Raw genomic sequence first — 19,773 nt, 5'->3', positions numbered from 1 at the left:
AATTCAATCATGATCAATAAAGAAAACTCAACGTTGTTAGAACAATTAAATTGCCGCTATCCGGAATCGAACCAGGGGCCTTTAGATCTCAGTCTAACCCTCTCCCAACTGAGCTATCACGTCTTGAGAAACTTACTACCGACTTTCGATGGGTTTTTCGTTTTTGCCAAAAATTTTTACTTCTACATAAAAAACCCCATGGAAGACTGAAAACAAGCATAATTATTTTTATATTGGATTTTAATAACACTGTTGGATTTTTCTCTGCCAAGAACAGACCCACACGAAGCGTTTTTTATGTACGTTTTATATTTCTCCTCGCGCCTAATTGTAATTTTTTAAAGTTCTCATGAGTTAAGATGCGAACAAAAATTTGTTTGAACTGTCGTTTTTTTGTGATAACACTTTTTTTGCAGCTTAAGAACAGCAAATGTTTTAAAAGTTTAATCGTGATCAATAGAGAAGAAAATTCAACGTTGTTAGAACAATTAAATTGCTGCGACCCGGGATTGAACCAGGGACCTTTAGATCTTCAGTCTAACGCTCTCCCAACTGAGCTATCACGGCTTGAGAAATTACTACCGACTTCCAAAGGGTTTTCCAATTTTTGCCAAAAATTTTTTACTTCTACATAATAAAGCCCCATGGAAGACTGAAAACAAGCACAGTTATATTTATATTGGATTTTAATAACACTTGGAATTTTCTCTGGCAAGCGCAGAACCCCAGGAAGCGTTTTTTATCTACGTTTTATAATTCTCCTCGCGCCTAATTGTAAACTATTGAAGATCTCATGAGTTAAAATGCGAACAAAACTATGTTTGAACTGTCGTTTTTTTATGAAAACACATTTGTTGCAGTTTAAGAGCAGCAAATGTTTTAGTAGTTTAATCGTGATCAATAGAGAAGAAAACTCAACGTTTTTAGAACATTTAAATTGCCGCGACCCGGGATCGAACCAGGGATCTTTAGATCTTCAGTCTAACGCTCTCCCAACTGAGCTATCACGGCTTGGGAAATTACTACCGACTTCCGAAGGGTTTTCCAATTTTTGCCAAAAATTTTTTACTTCTACATAATAAAGCCCCATGGAAGACTGAAAACAAGCACAGTTATATTTATTTTGGATTTTAATAACACTGTTGGAATTTTCTCTGGCAAGCGCAGAACCACAGGAAGCGTTTTTTATCTACGTTTTATATTTCTCCTCGCGCCTAATTGTAAACTATTGAAGATCTCATGAGTTAAAATGCGAACAAAATATGTTTGAACTGTCGTTTTTTTAATGAAAACACATTTGTTGCAGTTTAAGAGCAGCAAATGTTTTAGTAGTTTAATCGTGATCAATAGAGAAGAAAACTCAACGTTGTTAGAACATTTAAATTGCCGCGACCCGGGATCGAACCAGGGACCTTTAGATCTTCAGTCTAACGCTCTCCCAACTGAGCTATCACGGCTTGAGAAACTTACTACCGACTTCCGACAGGTTTTCCAATTTTTGCCAAAAATTTTTTACTTCTACATAATAAAGCCCCATGGAAGACTGAAAACAAGCACAGTTATATTTATATTGGATTTTAATAACACTGTTGGAATTTTTTGTGCCAAGCGCAGACCCACACGAAGCGTTTTTTAACTACTTTTTATATTTCTCCTCGCGCCTAATTGTAAACTATTAAAGTTCTCATGAATTAAAATGCGAACAAAAATTTGTTTGAACTGTCGTTTTTTTGTGATAACACATTTTTTGCAGTTTAGGAGCTGCAAATGTTTTAGTAGTTTAATCGTGATCAATAGAGAAGAAAACTCAATGTTTTTAGAACAATAAAATTTCCGCGACCGGGGATCGAACCAGGGACCTTTAGATCTGCAGTCTAACGCTCTCCCAACTCAGCTATCACGGCTTGAGAAACGTACTACCAACTTCCGATAGGTTTTTCAATTTTCGCCAAAAATTTTTTACTTCTACATAATAAAGCCCCATGGAAGACTGAAAACATGCACAGTTATATTTATATTGGATTTTAATAACACTGTTGGAATTTTTTGTGCCAAGCGCAGACCCACACGAAGCGTTTTTTAACTACTTTTTATATTTCTCCTCGCGCCTAATTGTAAACTATTAAAGTTCTCATGAATTAAAATGCGAACAAAAATTTGTTTGAACTGTCGTTTTTTTGTGATAACACATTTTTTGCAGTTTAGGAGCTGCAAATGTTTTAGTAGTTTAATCGTGATCAATAGAGAAGAAAACTCAATGTTTTTAGAACAATAAAATTTCCGCGACCGGGGATCGAACCAGGGACCTTTAGATCTGCAGTCTAACGCTCTCCCAACTCAGCTATCACGGCTTGAGAAACGTACTACCAACTTCCGATAGGTTTTTGAATTTTTGCCCAACATTTTTTCCTTCTACATATTAAAGCCCCATGGAAGACTGAAAACAAGCACAGTTATATTTATATTGGATTTTAAAAACACTGTTGGAATTTTCTGTGCCAAGCGCAGACCCACACGAGGCGTTTGTTATCTACGTTTTATATTTCTCCTCGCGCCTAATTGTTAACTATTAAAGTTCTCATGAGTTAAAATGCGAACAAAAATTTTTTTGAACAGTCGTTTTTTTGTGATAACACTTTTTTTGCAGCTTAAGAACAGCAAATGTTTTAAAAGTTTAATCGTGATAAATGGAGAAGAGAACTCAACGTTGTTAGAACAATTAAATTACCGCGACCCGGGATCGAACCAGGGACCTTTAGATCTTCAGTCTAACGCTCTCCCAACTGAGCTATCACGGCGTGAGAAACTTACTACCGACTTCCGATGGGTTTTCCAATTTTTGCCAAAAATTTTTACTTCTACATAAAAAAGCCCCATGGAAGACTGAAAACAAGCACAGTTATATTTTTATTGGATTTTAATAACACTGCTGGAATTTTCTCTGGCAAGCCCAGACCCACAGGAAGCGTTTTTATCTACGTTTTATATTTCTCCTTGCGCCTAATTGTAAACTATTGAAGTTCTCATGAGTTAAACTGCGAACAAAAATATGTTTGAACTGTCGTTTTTTTATGATAACACATTTGTTGCAGTTTAAGAGCAGCAAATGTTTTAGTAGTTTAATCGTGATCAATAGAGAAGAAAACTCAACGTTTTTAGAACAATTAAATTGCCGCGACCCGGGATCGAACCAGGGGTCTTTAGATCTTCAGTCTAACGCTCTCCCAACTGAGCTATCACGGCTTGGGAAACTTACTACCGACTTTCGATGGGTTTTTCATTTTTGCCGAAAATTTTTACTTCTACATAATAAAGCCCCATGGAAGACTGAAAACAAACACAGTTATATTTTTATTGGATTTTAATAACACTGTTGGAATTTTCTCTGGCAAGCGCAGACCAACAGGAAGCGTTTTTTATCTACGTTTCATATTTCTCCTCGCGCCTAATTGTAAACTATTGAAGTTCTCATGAGTTAAGATTCGAACAAAAATTTGTTTGAACTGTCGTTTTTTTGTGATAACACTTTTTTTGCAGTTTAAGAACAGCAAATGTTTAAAAAGTTTAATCGTGATCAATAGAGAAGAGAACTCAACGTTGTTAGAACAATTAAATTGCCGCTATCCGGGATCGAACCAGGGGCCTTTAGATCTTCAGTCTAACGCTCTCCCAACTGAGCTATCACGGCTTGTGAAACTTACTACCGACTTTCAATGGGCTTTTCATTTTTGCCAAAAATTTTTACTTCTGCATAGAAAAGCCCCATGGAAGACTGAAAACAAGCAAAGTTATTTTTATATTGGATTTTAATAACACTCTTGGAATTTTCTCTGCCCAGAACAGACCGACACGAAGCTTTTTTTTTCTACGTTCTATATTTCTCCTCGCGCCTAATTGTAAACTATTAAAGTTCTCGTGAGTTAAGATGCGAACAAAAATTTGTTTGAACTGTCGTTTTTTGTGATAACACTTTTTTTGCAGTTTAAGAACAGCAAATGTTTTAAAAGTTTAATCGTGATCAATGGAGAAGAGAACTCAACGTTGTTAGAACAATTAAATTGCCGCGACCCGGGATCGAACCAGGGACCTTTAGATCTTCAGTCTAACGCTCTCCCAACTGAGCTATCACGGCTTGAGAAACTTAATACCGACTTCCGATGGGTTTTCCAATTATTGCCAAAAATTTTTTACTTCTACATAATAAAGCCCCATGGAAGACTGAAAACAAACACAGTTATATTTTTATTGGATTTTAATAACACTGTTGGAATTTTCTCTGGCAAGCGCAGACCAACAGGAAGCGTTTTTTATCTACGTTTTATATTTCTCCTCGCGCCTAATTGTAAACTATTGAAGTTCTCATGAGTTAAGATGCGAACAACAATTTGTTTGAACTGTCGTTTTTTTTGTGATCACACTTTTTTTGCAGTTTAAGAACAGCAAATGTTTAAAAAGTTTAATCGTGATCAATAGAGAAGAGAACTCAACGTTGTTAGAACAATTAAATTGCCGCTATCCGGGATCGAACCAGGGGCCTTTAGATCTTCAGTCTAACGCTCTCCCAACTGAGCTATCACGGCTTGTGAAACTTACTACCGAATTTCAATGGGCTTTTCATTTTTGCCAAAAATTTTTACTTCTGCATAGAAAAGCCCCATGGAAGACTGAAAACAAGCAAAGTTATTTTTATACTGGATTTTAATAACACTGTTGGAATTTTCTCTGCCCAGAACAGACCCACACAAAGCGTTTTTTTCTACGTTCTATACTTCTCCTCGCGCCTAATTGTAAACTATTAAAGTTCTCGTGAGTTAAGATGCGAAGAAAAATTTGTTTGAACTGTCGTTTTTTTTGTGATAACACTTTTTTTGCAGTTTAAGAACAGCAAATGTTTTAAAAGTTTAATCGTGATCAATGGAGAAGAGAACTCAACGTTGTTAGAACAATTAAATTACCGCGACCCGGGATCGAACCAGGGACCTTTAGATCTTCAGTCTAACGCTCTCCCAACTGAGCTATCACGGCTTGAGAAACTTACTACCGACTTCCGATGGGTTTTCCAATTTTTGCCAAAAATTTTTACTTCTACATAAAAAAAGCCCCATGGAAGACTGAAAACAAGCACAGTTATATTTTTTTTGGATTTTAATAACACTGCTGGAATTTTCTCTGGCAAGCCCAGACCCACAGGAAACGTTTTTATCTACGTTTTATATTTCTCCTTGCGCCTAATTGTAAACTATTGAAGTTTTCATGAGTTAAAATGCGAACAAAAATATGTTTGAACTGTCGTTTTTTTATGATAACAAATTTGTTGCAGTTTAAGAGCAGCAAATGTTTTAGTAGTTTAATCGTGATCAATAGAGAAGAAAACTCAACGTTTTTAGAACAATTAAATTGCCTTGACCCGGGATCGCACCAGGGGCCTTTAGATCTTCAGTCTAACGCTCTCCCAACTGAGCTATCACGGCTTGAGAAACTTACTACCGACTTTCGATGGGTTTTTTCATTTTTGCCGAAAATTTTTTACTTCTACATAATAAAGCCCCATGGAAGACTGAAAACAAACACAGTTATATTTTTATTGGATTTTAATAACACTGTTGGAATTTTCTCTGGCAAGCGCAGACCAACAGGAAGCGTTTTTTATCTACGTTTTATATTTCTCCTCGCGCCTAATTGTAAACTATTGAAGTTCTCATGAGTTAAGATGCGAACAAAAATTTGTTTGAACTGTCGTTTTTTTGTGATAACACTTTTTTTGCAGTTTAAGAACAGCAAATGTTTAAAAAGTTTAATCGTGATCAATAGAGAAGAGAACTCAACGTTGTTAGAACAATTAAATTGCCGCGACCCGGGATCGAACCAGGGACCTTTAGATCTTCAGTCTAACGCTCTCCCAACTGAGCTATCACGGCTTGAGAAACTTACTACCGACTTCCGATAGGTTTTTCAATTTTCGCCAAAAATTTTTTACTTCTACATAATAAAGCCCCATGGAAGACTGAAAACAAGCAAAGTTATATTTATATTTGTTTTTAATAACACTGTTGGAATTTTTTGTGCCAAGCGCAGAACCACACGAAGCTTTTTTTATCTACGTTTTATATTTCTCCTCGCGCCTAATTGTAAACTATTGAAGTTCTCATGAGTTAAGATGCGAACAAAAATTTGTTTGAACTGTCGTTTTTTTGTGATAACACTTTTTTTGCAGTTTAAGAACAGCAAATGTTTAAAAAGTTTAATCGTGATCAATAGAGAAGAAAACTCAACGTTTTTAGAACAATTAAATTGCCGCGACCCGGGATCCAACCAGGGGCCTTTAGATCTTCAGTCTAACGCTCTCCCAACTGAGCTATCACGGCTTGGGAAACTTACTACCGCCTTTCGATGGGTTTTTCATTTTTGCCGAACATTTTTACTTCTACATAATAAAGCCCCATGGAAGACTGAAAACAAACACAGTTATATTTTTATTGGATTTTAATAACACTGTTGGACTTTTCTCTGGCAAGCGCAGACCAACAGGAAGCGTTTTTTATCTACGTTTCATATTTCTCCTCGCGCCTAATTGTAAACTATTGAAGTTCTCATGAGTTAAGATGCGAACAAAAATTTGTTTGAACTGTCGTTTTTTTGTGATAACACTTTTTTTGCGGTTTAAGAACAGCAAATGTTTAAAAAGTTTAATCGTGATCAATAGAGAAGAGAACTCAACGTTGTTAGAACAATTAAATTGCCGCTATCCGGGATCGAACCAGGGGCCTTTAGATCTTCAGTCTAACGCTCTCCCAACTGAGCTATCACGGCTTGTGAAACTTACTACCGACTTTCAATGGGCTTTTCATTTTTGCCAAAAATTTTTACTTCTGCATAGAAAAGCCCCATGGAAGACTGAAAACAAGCAAAGTTATTTTTATACTGGATTTTAATAACACTGTTGGAATTTTCTCTGCCCAGAACAGACCCACACGAAGCGTTTTTTTCTACGTTCTATATTTCTCCTCGCGCCTAATTGTAAACTATTAAAGTTCTCGTGAGTTAAGATGCGAACAAAAATTTGTTTGAACTGTCGTTTTTTTGTGATAACACTTTTTTTGCAGTTTAAGAACAGCAAATGTTTTAAAAGTTTAATCGTGATCAATGGAGAAGAGAACTCAACGTTGTTAGAACAATTAAATTGCCGCGACCCGGGATCGAACCAGGGACCTTTAGATCTTCAGTCTAACGCTCTCCCAACTGAGCTATCACGGCTTGAGAAACTTACTACCGACTTCCGATGGGTTTTCCAATTTTTGCCAAAAATTTTTTACTTCTACATAATAAAGCCCCATGGAAGACTGAAAACAAACACAGTTATATTTTTATTGGATTTTAATAACACTGTTGGAATTTTCTCTGGCAAGCGCAGACCAACAGGAAGCGTTTTTTATCTACGTTTTATATTTCTCCTCGCGCCTAATTGTAAACTATTGAAGTTCTCATGAGTTAAGATGCGAACAACAATTTGTTTGAACTGTCGTTTTTTTTGTGATCACACTTTTTTTGCAGTTTAAGAACAGCAAATGTTTAAAAAGTTTAATCGTGATCAATAGAGAAGAGAACTCAACGTTGTTAGAACAATTAAATTGCCGCTATCCGGGATTGAACCAGGGGCCTTTAGATCTTCAGTCTAACGCTCTCCCAACTGAGCTATCACGGCTTGTGAAACTTACTACCGAATTTCAATGGGCTTTTCATTTTTGCCAAAAATTTTTACTTCTGCATAGAAAAGCCCCATGGAAGACTGAAAACAAGCAAAGTTATTTTTATACTGGATTTTAATAACACTGTTGGAATTTTCTCTGCCCAGAACAGACCCACACGAAGCGTTTTTTTCTACGTTCTATACTTCTCCTCGCGCCTAATTGTAAACTATTAAAGTTCTCGTGAGTTAAGATGCGAAGAAAAATTTGTTTGAACTGTCGTTTTTTTGTGATAACACTTTTTTTGCAGTTTAAGAACATCAAATGTTTTAAAAGTTTAATCGTGATCAATGGAGAAGAGAACTCAACGTTGTTAGAACAATTAAATTGCCGCGACCCGGGATCGAACCAGGGACCTTTAGATCTTCAGTCTAACGCTCTCCCAACTGAGCTATCACGGCTTGAGAAACTTACTACCGACTTCCGATGGGTTTTCCAATTTTCGCCAAAAATTTTTACTTCTACATAAAAAAAGCCCCATGGAAGACTGAAAACAAGCACAGTTATATTTTTATTGGATTTTGATAACACTGCTGGAATTTTCTCTGGCAAGCCCAGACCCACAGGAAACGTTTTTATCTACGTTTTATATTTCTCCTTGCGCCTAATTGTAAACTATTGAAGTTTTCATGAGTTAAAATGCGAACAAAAATATGTTTGAACTGTCGTTTTTTTATGATAACAAATTTGTTGCAGTTTAAGAGCAGCAAATGTTTTAGTAGTTTAATCGTGATCAATAGAGAAGAAAACTCAACGTTTTTAGAACAATTAAATTGCCTTGACCCGGGATCGAACCAGGGGCCTTTAGATCTTCAGTCTAACGCTCTCCCAACTGAGCTATCACGGCTTGAGAAACTTACTACCGACTTTCGATGGGTTTTTTCATTTTTGCCGAAAATTTTTTACTTCTACATAATAAAGCCCCATGGAAGACTGAAAACAAACACAGTTATATTTTTATTGGATTTTAATAACACTGTTGGAATTTTCTCTGGCAAGCGCAGACCAACAGGAAGCGTTTTTTATCTACGTTTTATATTTCTCCTCGCGCCTAATTGTAAACTATTGAAGTTCTCATGAGTTAAGATGCGAACAAAAATTTGTTTGAACTGTCGTTTTTTTGTGATAACACTTTTTTTGCAGTTTAAGAACAGCAAATGTTTAAAAAGTTTAATCGTGATCAATAGAGAAGAGAACTCAACGTTGTTAGAACAATTAAATTGCCGCGACCCGGGATCGAACCAGGGACCTTTAGATCTTCAGTCTAACGCTCTCCCAACTGAGCTATCACGGCTTGAGAAACTTACTACCGACTTCCGATAGGTTTTTCAATTTTCGCCAAAAATTTTTTACTTCTACATAATAAAGCCCCATGGAAGACTGAAAACAAGCAAAGTTATATTTATATTTGTTTTTAATAACACTGTTGGAATTTTTTGTGCCAAGCGCAGAACCACACGAAGCTTTTTTTATCTACGTTTTTTATTTCTCCTCGCGCCTAATTGTAAACTATTAAAGTTCTCATGAGTTAAAATGCCAACAAAGATTTGTTTGAACTGTCGTTTTTCTGTGATAACACTTTTTTTGCAGTTTAACAGCAGCAAATGTTTTAGAAGTTTAATCGTGATCAATAGAGAAGAAAACTCAACGTTGTTAGAACAATTAATTTGCCGCGACCCGGGATCGAACGAGGGACTTTTAGATCTTCAGTCTAACGCTCTCCCAACTGAGCTATCACGGCTTGAGAAACGTACTACCGACTTCCGATAGGTTTTCCAATTTTTGCCAAAAATTTTTACTTCTACATAAAAAAGCCCCATGGAAGACTGAAAACAAGCATAGTTATTTTTATATTGGTTTTTAATAACACTGTTGGAGTTTTCTCTGGCGAGCGCAGACCCACAGGAAGCGTTTTTTATCTACGTTTTATATTTCTCCTCGCGCCTATTTGTAAACTATTGAAGTTCTCGTGAGTTAAAATTCGAACAAAAAATGTTTGAACTGTAGTTTTTTTATGATAACACATTTGTTGCAGTTTAAGAGCAGCAAATGTTTTAGTAGTTTAATCGTGATCAATGGAGAAGAAAACTCAACGTTGTTAGAACAATTAAATTGCCGCGACCCGGGATCGAACCAGGGGCCTTTAGATTTTCAGTCTAACGCTCTCCCAACTGAGCTATCACGGCTTGAGAAACTTACTACCGACTTCCGATAAGTTTTTCAATTTTTGCAAAAAATTTTTTACTTCTACATAATAAAGCCCCATGGAAGACTGAAAACATGCAAAGTTATATTTATATTTGTTTTTAATAACACTGTTGGAATTTTTTGTGCAAAGCGCAGAACCACACGAAGCTTTTTTTATCTACGTTTTATATTTTTCCTCGCGCCTAATTGTAAACTATTAAAGTTCTCATGAGCTAAAATGCGAACAAAGATTTGTTTGAACTGTCGGTTTTTTGTAATAACACAATTTTTGCAGTTTAAGAACAGCAAATGTTTTAGAAGTATAATCGTGATCAATAGAGAAGAAAACTCAACGTTGTTAGACTAATAACATTTACGCGAACCGGGATCGAACCAGGGACTTTATATCTTCAGTCTAACGCTCTCCCAACTGAGCTATCACGGCTTGAGAAACATACTACCGACTTCCGATAGGTTTTCCAATTTTTGCCAAAATTTTTTTACCTGTACATAATAAAGCCCCATGGAAGACTGAAAACAAGCACAGTTATATTTATATTGGAATTTAATAACACTGTTGGAATTTTCTGTGCCAAGCGCAGACCCACACGAAGCGTTTTTTATCTACGTTCTATATTTTTTTTCGCGCCTAATTGTAAACTATCAAAGTTCTCATGATTTAAAATGCAAACAAAATTCGTTTGAACTGTCGTTTTTTTATGATAACAAATTTTTTGCAGTTTAGGAGCTGCCAATTTTTTAGTAGTTTAATCGTGATCAATAGAGAAGAAAACTCAATGTTGTTAGAACAATTAAATTGCCGCGACCCGGGATCGAACCAGGGACCTTTAGATCTTCAGTCTAACGCTCTCCCAACTGAGCTATCACGGCTTGAGAAACGAACTACCGACTTCCGATAGGTTTTCCAATTTTTGCCAAAATTTTTTTACTTCTACATAATAAAGCCCCATGGAAGACTGAAAACATGCAAAGTTATATTTATATTTGTTTTTAATAACACTGTTGGAATTTATTGTGCCAAGCGCAGAACCACACAAAGCTTTTTTTATCTACGTTTTATATTTCTCCTCGCGCCTAATTGTAAACTATTAAAGTTCTCATGAGCTAAAATGCGAACAAAGATTTGTTTGAACTATCGTTTTTTTATGATAACAGATTTTTTGCAGTTTAAGAGCTGCAAATTTTTTAGTAGTTTAATCGTGATCAATAGAGAAGAAAATTCAACGTTGTTAGAACAATTAATTTGCCGCGACCCGGGATCGAACGAGGGACTTTTAGATCTTCAGTCTAACGCTCTCCCAACTGAGCTATCACGGATTGAGAAACGTACTACCGACTTCTTAGGTTTTCCAATTTTTGCCAAAATTTTTTTTCTTCTACATAATAAAGCCCCATGGAAGACTAAAAACAAGCACAGTTATATTTATACTGGATTTTAATAACACTGTTGGAATTTTCTGTGCCAAGCGCAGACCCACACTAAGCGTTTTTTAACTACGTTTTATATTTCTCTTCGCGCCTAATTATAAACTATTAAGGTTCTCATGAGTTAAAATGCGAACAAAAGTTTTTTTGAACTGTCGTTTTTTTGTAATAACACAATTTTTGCAGTTTAAGAACAGCAAATGTTTTAGAAGTATAATCGTGATCAATAGAGAAGAAAACTCAACGTTGTTAGATTAATTAAATTTACGCGACCCGGGATCGAACCAGGGACCTTTAACACTTTTTTTGCAGTTTAACAGCAGCAAATGTTTTAGAAGTTCAATCGTGATCAATAGAGAAGAAAATTCAACGTTGTTAGAACAATTAATTTGCCGCGACCCGGGATCGAACGAGGGACTTTTAGATCTTCAGTCTAACGCTCTCCCAACTGAGCTATCACGGATTGAGAAACGTACTACCGACTTCTTAGGTTTTCCAATTTTTGCCAAAATTTTTTTTCTTCTACATAATAAAGCCCCATGGAAGACTAAAAACAAGCACAGTTATATTTATACTGGATTTAAATAACACTGTTGGAATTTTCTGTGCCAAGCACAGACCCACACTAAGCGTTTTTTAACTACGTTTTATATTTCTCTTCCCGCCTAATTATAAACTATTAAGGTTCTCATGAGTTAAAATGCGAACAAAAGTTTTTTTGAACTGTCGTTTTTTTGTAATAACACAATTTTTGCAGTTTAAGAACAGCAAATGTTTTAGAAGTATAATCGTGATCAATTGAGAAGAAAACTCAACGTTGTTAGATTAATTAAATTTACGCGACCCGGGATCGAACCAGGGACCTTTAGATCTTCAGTCTAACGCTCTCCCAACTGAGCTATCACGGCTTGAGAAACATACTACCGACTTCCGATAGGTTTTCCAATTTTTGCCAAAATTTTTTTACTTGTACATAATAAAGCCCCATGGAAGACTGAAAACAAGCACAGTTATGTTTATATTGGAATTTAATAACACTGTTGGAATTTTCTGTGCCAAGCGCAGACCCACACTAAGCGTTTTTTAACTACGTTTTATATTTCTCTTCGCGCCTAATTATAAACTATTAAGGTTCTCATGGGTTAAAATGCGAACAAAAGTTTTTTTGAACTGTCGTTTTTTTGTAATAACACAATTTTTGCAGTTTAAGAACAGCAAATGTTTTAGAAGTATAATCGTGATCAATGGAGAAGAAAACTCAACGTTGTTAGATTAATTAAATTTACGCGACCCGGGATCGAACCAGGGACCTTTAGATCTTCAGTCTAACGCTCTCCCAACTGAGCTATCACGGCTTGAGAAACATACTACCGACTTCCGATAGGTTTTCCAATTTTTGCCAAAATTTTTTTACTTGTACATAATAAAGCCCCATGGAAGACTGAAAACAAGCACAGTTATGTTTATATTGGAATTTAATAACACTGTTGGAATTTTCTGTGCCAAGCGCAGACCCACACGAAGCGTTTTTATCTACGTTCTATATTTCTTTTCGCGCCTAATTGTAAACTATCAAAGTTCTCATGAGTTAAAATGCAAACAAAATTCGTTTGAACTGTCGTTTTTTTATGATAACAAATTTTTTGCAGTTTAAGAGCTGCAAATGTTTTAGTAGTTTAATCGTGATCAATAGAGAAGAAAACTCAATGTTGTTAGAACAATTATATTGCCGCGACCCGGGATCGAACCAGGGACCTTTAGATCTTCAGTCTAACGCTCTCCCAACTGAGCTATCACGGCTTGAGAAACGAACTACCGACTTCCGATAGGTTTTCCAATTTTTGCCAAAATTTTTTTACTTCTACATAATTAAGCCCCATGGAAGACTGAAAACAAGCACAGTTATATTTATATTGGATTTTAATAACACTGTTGGAATTTTCTGTGCCAAGCGCAGACCCACACGAAGCGTTTTTTATCTACGTTCTTTATTTCTTTTCGCGCCTAATTGTAAACTATCAAAGTTCTCATGAGTTAAAATGCAAACAAAATTCTTTTGAACTGTCGTTTTTTTTATGATAACAAATTTTTTGCAGTTTAAGAGCTGCAAATGTTTTAGTAGTTTAATCTTGATCAATAGAGAAGAAAACTCAATGTTGTTAGAACAATTAAATTGCCGCGACCCGGGATCGAACCAGGGACCTTTAGATCTTCAGTCTAACGCTCTCCCATCTGAGCTATCACGGATTGAGAAACCTACTACCGACTTCCGATAGGTTTTCCAATTTTTGCCAAAATTTTTTTTCTTCTACATAACAAAGCCCCATGGAAGACTAAAAACAAGCACAGTTATATTTATATTGGATTTTAATAACACTGTTGGAATTTTTTGTGCCAAGCGCAGAACCACACGAAGCTTTTTTTATCTACGTTTTATATTTCTCCTCGCGCCTAATTGTAAACTATTAAAGTTCTCATGAGCTAAAATGCGAACAAAGATTTGTTTGAACTGTCGTTTTTTTGTGATAACACTTTTTTTTGCAGTTTAACAGCAGCAAATGTTTTAGAAGTTTAATCGTGATCAATAGAGAAGAAAATTCAACGTTGTTAGAACAATTAATTTGCCGCGACCCGGGATCGAACGAGGGACTTTTAGATCTTCAGTCTAACGATCTCCCAACTGAGCTATCACGGATTGAGAAACGTACTACCGACTTCCGATAGGTTTTCCAATTTTTGCCAAAATTTTTTTTCTTCTACATAATAAAGCCCCATGGAAGACTAAAAACAAGCACAGTTATATTTATATTGGATTTTAATAACACTGTTGGAATTTTCTGTGCCAAGTGCAGACCCACACTAAGCGTTTTTTAACTACGTTTTATATTTCTCTTCGCGCCTAATTATAAACTATTAAGGTTCTCATGAGTTAAAATGCGAACAAAAGTTTTTTTGAACTGTGGTTTTTTGTAATAACACAATTTTTGCAGTTTAAGAACAGCAAATGTTTTAGAAGTATAATCGTGATCAATAGAGAAGAGAACTCAACGTTGTTAGATTAATTAAATTTACGCGACCCGGGATCGAACCAGGGACCTTTAGATCTTCAGTCTAACGCTCTCCCAACTGAGCTATCACGGCTTGAGAAACATACTACCGACTTCCGATAGGTTTTCCAATTTTTGCCAAAATTTTTTTACTTGTACATAATAAAGCCCCATGGAAGACTGAAAACAAGCACAGTTATGTTTATATTGGAATTTAATAACACTGTTGGAATTTTCTGTGCAAGCGCAGACCCACACGAAGCGTTTTTTATCTACGTTCTATATTTCTTTTCGCGCCTAATTGTAAACTATCAAAGTTCTCATGAGTTAAAATGCAAACAAAATTCGTTTGAACTGTCGTTTTTTTATGATAACAAATTTTTTGCAGTTTAAGAGCTGCAAATGTTTTAGTAGTTTAATCGTGATCAATAGAGAAGAAAACTCAATGTTGTTAGAACAATTAAATTGCTGCGACGCGGGATCGAACCAGGGACCTTTAGATCTTCAGTCTAACGCTCTCCCAACTGAGCTATCACGGCTTGAGAAACGAACTACCGACTTCCGATAGGTTTTCCAATTTTTGCCAAAATTTTTTTACTTCTACATAATAAAGCCCCATGGAAGACTGAAAACAAGCACAGTTATATTTATATTGGATTTTAATAACACCGTTGGACATTTCTGTGCCAAGCGCAGACCCACACTAAGCGTTTTTTAACTACGTTTTATATTTCTCTTCGCGCCCAATTATAAACTATTAAGGTTCTCATGAGTTAAAATTCGAACAAAAGTTTTTTTTTGAACTGTCGTTTTTTTGTAATAACACAATTTTTGCAGTTTAAGAACAGCAAATGTTTTAGAAGTATAATCGTGATCAATAGAGAAGAAAACTCAACGTTGTTAGATTAATTAAATTTACGCGAACCGGGATCGAACCACGGACCTTTATATCTTCAGTCTAACGCTCTCCCAACTGAGCTATCACGGCTTGAGAAACATACTACCGACTTCCGATAGGTTTTCCAATTTTTGCCAAAATTTTTTTACTTGTACATACTAAAGCCCCATGGAAGACTGGAAACAAGCACAGTTATATTTATATTGGATTTTAATAACACTGTTGGAATTTTCTGTGCCAAGCGCAGACCCACACGAAGCGTTTTTTATCTACGTTTTACATTTCTTTTCGCGCCTAATTGTAAACTATCAAAGTTCTCATGAGTTAAAATGCAAACAAAATTCGTTTGAACTGTCGTTTTTTTTATGATAAAAAATTTTTTGCAGTTTAAGAGCTGCAAATGTTTTAGTAGTTTAATCGTGATCAATAGAGAAGAAAACTCAATGTTGTTAGAACAATTAAATTGCCGCGACCCGGGATCGAACCAGGGACCTTTAGATCTTCAGTCTAACGCTCTCCCAAATGAGGTATCACGGCTTGAGAAACGAACTACCGACTTCCGATAGGTTTTCCAATTTTTGCCAAAATTTTTTTACTTCTACATAATAAAGCCCCATGGAAGACTGAAAACAAGCACAGTTATATTTATATTGGATTTTAATAACACTGTTGGAATTTTTTCTGCCAAGCGCAGACCCACACGAAACGTTTTTATCTACGTTTTATATTTCTCTTCGCGCCTAATTATAAACTATTAAAGTTCTCATGAGTTAAAATGCGAACAAAAATTTGTTTGAACTGTCGTTTCTTTTGATAACACTTTTTTTGCAGTTTAGCAACAGCAAAAGTTTAGAAGTTTAATCGTGATCAATAGAGAAGAAAACTCAACGCTGCTAGAACAATTAAATTGCCGCGACCCGCGATCGAACTAGGGACATTTAGATCTTCAGTCTAATGCTCTCCCAACTGAGCTATCATGGCTTGAGAAACTTACTCCCGACTTTCGACGGGTTTTCCAGTTTTTGCCGAAATTATTTTGCCTCTACATAAAAAAAGCCCCATGGAAGTCTGAAAACAAGCATAGTTATAATTATATTGGGTTTTAAAAACACTGTTGGAATTTACTCTGCCAAGCACAGACCCACACGAAGCGTTTTTTGAATCTACGTTTTATATTTCTCCTCGCGCCTAATTGTAAACTATTAAAGTTCTCATGAGTTAAAATGCGAACAAAAATTTGTTTGAACTGTCGTTTCTTTTGATAACACTTTTTTTGCAGTTTAACAACAGCAAATGTTTTAGAAGTTTAATCGTGATCAATAGAGAAGAAAACTCAACGTTGTTAGAACAATTGATTTGCCGCGACCCGGGATCGAACCAGGGACTTTTAGATCTTCAGTCTAACGCTCTCCCAACTGAGCTATCACGGCTTGATAAACTTGCTACCAACTTTCGATGCGTTTTCCAATTTTTGCCAAAATTTTTTTACTTCTTCTTCAAAAAGCTCCATGGAAGACTGAAAACAAGCACAGTTATATTTATATTGGATTTTAAAAACACTGTTAGTATTTACTCTGCCAAGCACAGACCCACACCAAGCGTCTTTTATCTACGTTTTATATTTCTCCTCGCGCCTAATTGTAAGCCATTAAAGTTCTCATGAGTTAAAATGCGAACAAAATTTGTTTGAACTGTCGTTTTGTTTATGATAACACATTTTTTGCAGTTTAAGGGCTGCAAGTGTTTTAGTAGTTTAATCGTGATCAATTGAGAAAAAACTCAATGTTGTTGGAACAATAAAATTTCCGCGACCCGGGATTGAACCAGGGACCTTTAGATCTTCAGCCTAACGCTCTCCCAACTCAGCTATCACGGCTTGCGAAACGTACTACCGACTTCCGATAGGTTTTCCAATTTTTGCCAAAATTTTTTTACTTCTACATAAAAAAGCCCCATGGAAGACTGAAAACCAGCACAGTTTTATTTATATTGGATTTTAAAAACACTGTTGGAATTTACTCTGCCAAGCACAGACCCACACCAAGCGTTTTTTATCTACGTTTTATATTTCTCCTCGCGCCTAATTGTAAACTATTAAAGTTCTCATGAGTTAAAATGCGAAAAAAATTTGTTTGAACTGTCGTTTCTTTTGATAACACTTTTTTTGCAGTTTAACAACAGCAAATGTTTTAGAAGTTTAATCGTGATCAATAGAGAAGAAAACTCAACGTTGTTAGAACAATTGATTTGCCGCGACCCGGTATCGAACCAGGGACTTTTAGATCTTCAGTCTAACGCTCTCCCAACTGAGCTATCACGGCTTGATAAACTTGCTACCGACTTTCGATGCGTTTTCCAATTTTTGCCAAAATTTTTTTACTTCTTCTTAAAAAAGCTCCATGGAAGACTGAAAACAAGCCCAGTTATATTTATATTGGATTTTAAAAACACTGTTGGAATTTACTCTGCCAAGCACAGACCCACACCAAGCGTCTTTTATCTACGTTTTATATTTCTCCTCGCGCCTAATTGTAAACCATTAAAGTTCTCATGAGTTAAAATGCGAACAAAATTTGTTTGAACTGTCGTTTTGTTTATGATAACACATTTTTTGCGGTTTAAGGGCTGCAAATGTTTTAGTAGTTTAATCGTGATCAATTGAGAAAAAACTCAATGTTGTTGGAACAATTAAATTTCCGCGACCCGGGATTGAACCAGGGACCTTTAGATCTTCAGCCTAACGCTCTCCCAACTCAGCTATCACGGCTTGAGAAACGTACTACCAACTTCCGATAGGTTTTCCAATTTTTGCCAAAAATTTTTTAATTCTACATAAAAAAGCCCCATGGAAGACTGAAAACAAGCACAGTTTTATTTATATTGGATTTTAAAAACACTGTTGGAATTTACTCTGCCAAGCACAGACCCACACCAAGCGTTTTTTATCTACGTTTTATATTTCTCCTCGCGCCTAATTGTAAACCATTAAAGTTCTCATGAGTTAAAACACGAACAAAAGTTTGTTTGAACTGTCGTTTTTTTGTGATAAAACAATTTTTGCAGTTTAAAAACAGCAAATTTTTTAGAAGTTTAATCGTGATCAATAGAGAAGAAAACTCAACGTTGTTAGAACAATTGATTTGCCGCGACCCGGGATCGAACCAGGGACTTTTAGATCTTCAGTCTAACGCTCTCCCAACTGAGCTATCACGGCTTGATAAACTTGCTACCGACTTTCGATGCGTTTTCCAATTTTTGCCAAAATTTTTTTACTTCTTCTTAAAAAAGCTCCATGGAAGACTGAAAACAAGCACAGTTATATTTATATTGGATTTTAAAAACACTGTTGGAATTTACTCTGCCAAGCACAGACCCACACCAAGCGTCTTTTATCTACGTTTTATATTTCTTCTCGCGCCTAATTGTAAACCATTAAAGTTCTCATGAGTTAAAATGCGAACAAAATTTGTTTGAACTGTCGTTTTGTTTATGATAACACATTTTTTGCAGTTTAAGGGCTGCAAATGTTTTAGTAGTTTAATCGTGATCAATTGAGAAAAAACTCAATGTTGTTGGAACAATTAAATTTCCGCGACCCGGGATTGAACCAGGGACCTTTAGATCTTCAGCCTAACGCTCTCCCAACTCAGCTATCACGGCTTGAGAAACGTACTACCGACTTCCGATAGGTTTTCCAATTTTTGCCAAAAATTTTTTAATTCTACATAAAAAAGCCCCATGGAAGACTGAAAACAAGCACAGTTTTATTTATATTGGATTTTAAAAACACTGTTGGAATTTACTTTGCCAAGCACAGACCCACACCAAGCGTTTTTTATCTACGTTTTATATTTCTCCTCGCGCCTAATTGTAAACTATTAAAGTTCTCATGAGTTAAAATGCGAACAAAATTTGTTTGAACTGTCGTTTCGTTTATGATAACACATTTTTTGCAGTTTAAGGGCTGCAAATGTTTTAGTAGTTTAATCGTGATCAATTGAGAAAAAACTCAATGTTGTTGGAACAATTAAATTTCCGCGACCCGGGATTGAACCAGGGACCTTTAGATCTTCAGCCTAACGCTCTCCCAACTCAGCTATCACGGCTTGAGAAACGTACTACCGACTTCCGATAGGTTTTCCAATTTTTGCCAAAAATTTTTTAATTCTACATAAAAAAGCCCCATGGAAGACTGAAAACAAGCACAGTTTTATTTATATTGGATTTTAAAAACACTGTTGGAATTTACTCTGCCAAGCACAGACCCACACCAAGCGTTTTTTATCTACGTTTTATATTTCTCCTCGCGCCTAATTGTAAACTATTAAAGTTCTCATGAGTTAAAATGCGAACAAAATTTGTTTGAACTGTCGTTTTTTTTATGATAACACATTTTTTGCAGTTTAAGGGCTGCAAATGTTTTAGTAGTTTAATCGTGATCAATAGAGAA

At 35.8% G+C, this 19,773-nt stretch overlaps 1 protein-coding gene and 40 non-coding genes across 47 annotated transcripts in view; 1 reads left to right on the top strand and 40 right to left on the bottom strand.

The window, feature by feature from the left end:
* LOC142344876 (uncharacterized) overlaps positions 1 to 19,773 on the top strand; it is a 187,936-nt gene that overhangs the window by 160,017 nt on the left and 8,146 nt on the right. The window lies entirely within an intron of this gene.
* Trnaf-gaa (transfer RNA phenylalanine (anticodon GAA)) lies at positions 495 to 567 on the bottom strand. The gene has a single exon. It is a non-coding gene; the product is annotated as a tRNA-Phe (tRNA).
* Trnaf-gaa (transfer RNA phenylalanine (anticodon GAA)) lies at positions 939 to 1,011 on the bottom strand. The gene has a single exon. It is a non-coding gene; the product is annotated as a tRNA-Phe (tRNA).
* Positions 1,385 to 1,457, bottom strand: Trnaf-gaa (transfer RNA phenylalanine (anticodon GAA)). Its single transcript has one exon. It is a non-coding gene; the product is annotated as a tRNA-Phe (tRNA).
* Trnac-gca (transfer RNA cysteine (anticodon GCA)) lies at positions 1,832 to 1,904 on the bottom strand. The gene has a single exon. It is a non-coding gene; the product is annotated as a tRNA-Cys (tRNA).
* On the bottom strand, positions 2,279 to 2,351 carry Trnac-gca (transfer RNA cysteine (anticodon GCA)). The gene has a single exon. It is a non-coding gene; the product is annotated as a tRNA-Cys (tRNA).
* On the bottom strand, positions 2,726 to 2,798 carry Trnaf-gaa (transfer RNA phenylalanine (anticodon GAA)). The gene has a single exon. It is a non-coding gene; the product is annotated as a tRNA-Phe (tRNA).
* Positions 3,171 to 3,243, bottom strand: Trnaf-gaa (transfer RNA phenylalanine (anticodon GAA)). The gene has a single exon. It is a non-coding gene; the product is annotated as a tRNA-Phe (tRNA).
* Positions 3,616 to 3,688, bottom strand: Trnaf-gaa (transfer RNA phenylalanine (anticodon GAA)). The gene has a single exon. It is a non-coding gene; the product is annotated as a tRNA-Phe (tRNA).
* Trnaf-gaa (transfer RNA phenylalanine (anticodon GAA)) lies at positions 4,060 to 4,132 on the bottom strand. The gene has a single exon. It is a non-coding gene; the product is annotated as a tRNA-Phe (tRNA).
* Trnaf-gaa (transfer RNA phenylalanine (anticodon GAA)) lies at positions 4,508 to 4,580 on the bottom strand. Its single transcript has one exon. It is a non-coding gene; the product is annotated as a tRNA-Phe (tRNA).
* On the bottom strand, positions 4,953 to 5,025 carry Trnaf-gaa (transfer RNA phenylalanine (anticodon GAA)). Its single transcript has one exon. It is a non-coding gene; the product is annotated as a tRNA-Phe (tRNA).
* On the bottom strand, positions 5,399 to 5,471 carry Trnaf-gaa (transfer RNA phenylalanine (anticodon GAA)). The gene has a single exon. It is a non-coding gene; the product is annotated as a tRNA-Phe (tRNA).
* Trnaf-gaa (transfer RNA phenylalanine (anticodon GAA)) lies at positions 5,846 to 5,918 on the bottom strand. Its single transcript has one exon. It is a non-coding gene; the product is annotated as a tRNA-Phe (tRNA).
* On the bottom strand, positions 6,293 to 6,365 carry Trnaf-gaa (transfer RNA phenylalanine (anticodon GAA)). Its single transcript has one exon. It is a non-coding gene; the product is annotated as a tRNA-Phe (tRNA).
* On the bottom strand, positions 6,738 to 6,810 carry Trnaf-gaa (transfer RNA phenylalanine (anticodon GAA)). Its single transcript has one exon. It is a non-coding gene; the product is annotated as a tRNA-Phe (tRNA).
* Positions 7,182 to 7,254, bottom strand: Trnaf-gaa (transfer RNA phenylalanine (anticodon GAA)). Its single transcript has one exon. It is a non-coding gene; the product is annotated as a tRNA-Phe (tRNA).
* On the bottom strand, positions 7,630 to 7,702 carry Trnaf-gaa (transfer RNA phenylalanine (anticodon GAA)). The gene has a single exon. It is a non-coding gene; the product is annotated as a tRNA-Phe (tRNA).
* On the bottom strand, positions 8,074 to 8,146 carry Trnaf-gaa (transfer RNA phenylalanine (anticodon GAA)). Its single transcript has one exon. It is a non-coding gene; the product is annotated as a tRNA-Phe (tRNA).
* On the bottom strand, positions 8,520 to 8,592 carry Trnaf-gaa (transfer RNA phenylalanine (anticodon GAA)). The gene has a single exon. It is a non-coding gene; the product is annotated as a tRNA-Phe (tRNA).
* Positions 8,967 to 9,039, bottom strand: Trnaf-gaa (transfer RNA phenylalanine (anticodon GAA)). The gene has a single exon. It is a non-coding gene; the product is annotated as a tRNA-Phe (tRNA).
* Trnaf-gaa (transfer RNA phenylalanine (anticodon GAA)) lies at positions 9,414 to 9,486 on the bottom strand. The gene has a single exon. It is a non-coding gene; the product is annotated as a tRNA-Phe (tRNA).
* Positions 9,859 to 9,931, bottom strand: Trnaf-gaa (transfer RNA phenylalanine (anticodon GAA)). The gene has a single exon. It is a non-coding gene; the product is annotated as a tRNA-Phe (tRNA).
* On the bottom strand, positions 10,751 to 10,823 carry Trnaf-gaa (transfer RNA phenylalanine (anticodon GAA)). The gene has a single exon. It is a non-coding gene; the product is annotated as a tRNA-Phe (tRNA).
* Positions 11,198 to 11,270, bottom strand: Trnaf-gaa (transfer RNA phenylalanine (anticodon GAA)). Its single transcript has one exon. It is a non-coding gene; the product is annotated as a tRNA-Phe (tRNA).
* Trnaf-gaa (transfer RNA phenylalanine (anticodon GAA)) lies at positions 11,769 to 11,841 on the bottom strand. The gene has a single exon. It is a non-coding gene; the product is annotated as a tRNA-Phe (tRNA).
* Positions 12,214 to 12,286, bottom strand: Trnaf-gaa (transfer RNA phenylalanine (anticodon GAA)). Its single transcript has one exon. It is a non-coding gene; the product is annotated as a tRNA-Phe (tRNA).
* Trnaf-gaa (transfer RNA phenylalanine (anticodon GAA)) lies at positions 12,661 to 12,733 on the bottom strand. Its single transcript has one exon. It is a non-coding gene; the product is annotated as a tRNA-Phe (tRNA).
* Trnaf-gaa (transfer RNA phenylalanine (anticodon GAA)) lies at positions 13,106 to 13,178 on the bottom strand. Its single transcript has one exon. It is a non-coding gene; the product is annotated as a tRNA-Phe (tRNA).
* Positions 13,553 to 13,625, bottom strand: Trnaf-gaa (transfer RNA phenylalanine (anticodon GAA)). The gene has a single exon. It is a non-coding gene; the product is annotated as a tRNA-Phe (tRNA).
* Trnaf-gaa (transfer RNA phenylalanine (anticodon GAA)) lies at positions 14,447 to 14,519 on the bottom strand. Its single transcript has one exon. It is a non-coding gene; the product is annotated as a tRNA-Phe (tRNA).
* Positions 14,892 to 14,964, bottom strand: Trnaf-gaa (transfer RNA phenylalanine (anticodon GAA)). Its single transcript has one exon. It is a non-coding gene; the product is annotated as a tRNA-Phe (tRNA).
* Trnaf-gaa (transfer RNA phenylalanine (anticodon GAA)) lies at positions 15,788 to 15,860 on the bottom strand. Its single transcript has one exon. It is a non-coding gene; the product is annotated as a tRNA-Phe (tRNA).
* On the bottom strand, positions 16,232 to 16,304 carry Trnaf-gaa (transfer RNA phenylalanine (anticodon GAA)). Its single transcript has one exon. It is a non-coding gene; the product is annotated as a tRNA-Phe (tRNA).
* Positions 16,681 to 16,753, bottom strand: Trnaf-gaa (transfer RNA phenylalanine (anticodon GAA)). Its single transcript has one exon. It is a non-coding gene; the product is annotated as a tRNA-Phe (tRNA).
* On the bottom strand, positions 17,127 to 17,199 carry Trnaf-gaa (transfer RNA phenylalanine (anticodon GAA)). Its single transcript has one exon. It is a non-coding gene; the product is annotated as a tRNA-Phe (tRNA).
* On the bottom strand, positions 17,572 to 17,644 carry Trnaf-gaa (transfer RNA phenylalanine (anticodon GAA)). Its single transcript has one exon. It is a non-coding gene; the product is annotated as a tRNA-Phe (tRNA).
* Trnaf-gaa (transfer RNA phenylalanine (anticodon GAA)) lies at positions 18,018 to 18,090 on the bottom strand. The gene has a single exon. It is a non-coding gene; the product is annotated as a tRNA-Phe (tRNA).
* Trnaf-gaa (transfer RNA phenylalanine (anticodon GAA)) lies at positions 18,465 to 18,537 on the bottom strand. Its single transcript has one exon. It is a non-coding gene; the product is annotated as a tRNA-Phe (tRNA).
* Trnaf-gaa (transfer RNA phenylalanine (anticodon GAA)) lies at positions 18,911 to 18,983 on the bottom strand. The gene has a single exon. It is a non-coding gene; the product is annotated as a tRNA-Phe (tRNA).
* Positions 19,357 to 19,429, bottom strand: Trnaf-gaa (transfer RNA phenylalanine (anticodon GAA)). Its single transcript has one exon. It is a non-coding gene; the product is annotated as a tRNA-Phe (tRNA).

Source organism: Convolutriloba macropyga, chromosome 8, assembly GCF_964194025.1.
Source record: "Convolutriloba macropyga chromosome 8, txConMacr16.3, whole genome shotgun sequence".
Lineage (NCBI taxonomy): Eukaryota > Metazoa > Xenacoelomorpha > Acoela > Convolutidae > Convolutriloba > Convolutriloba macropyga.
The sequence above is the reverse complement of the archived record's forward strand: the minus strand, read 5'-3'. Positions and strand labels throughout refer to the sequence as shown.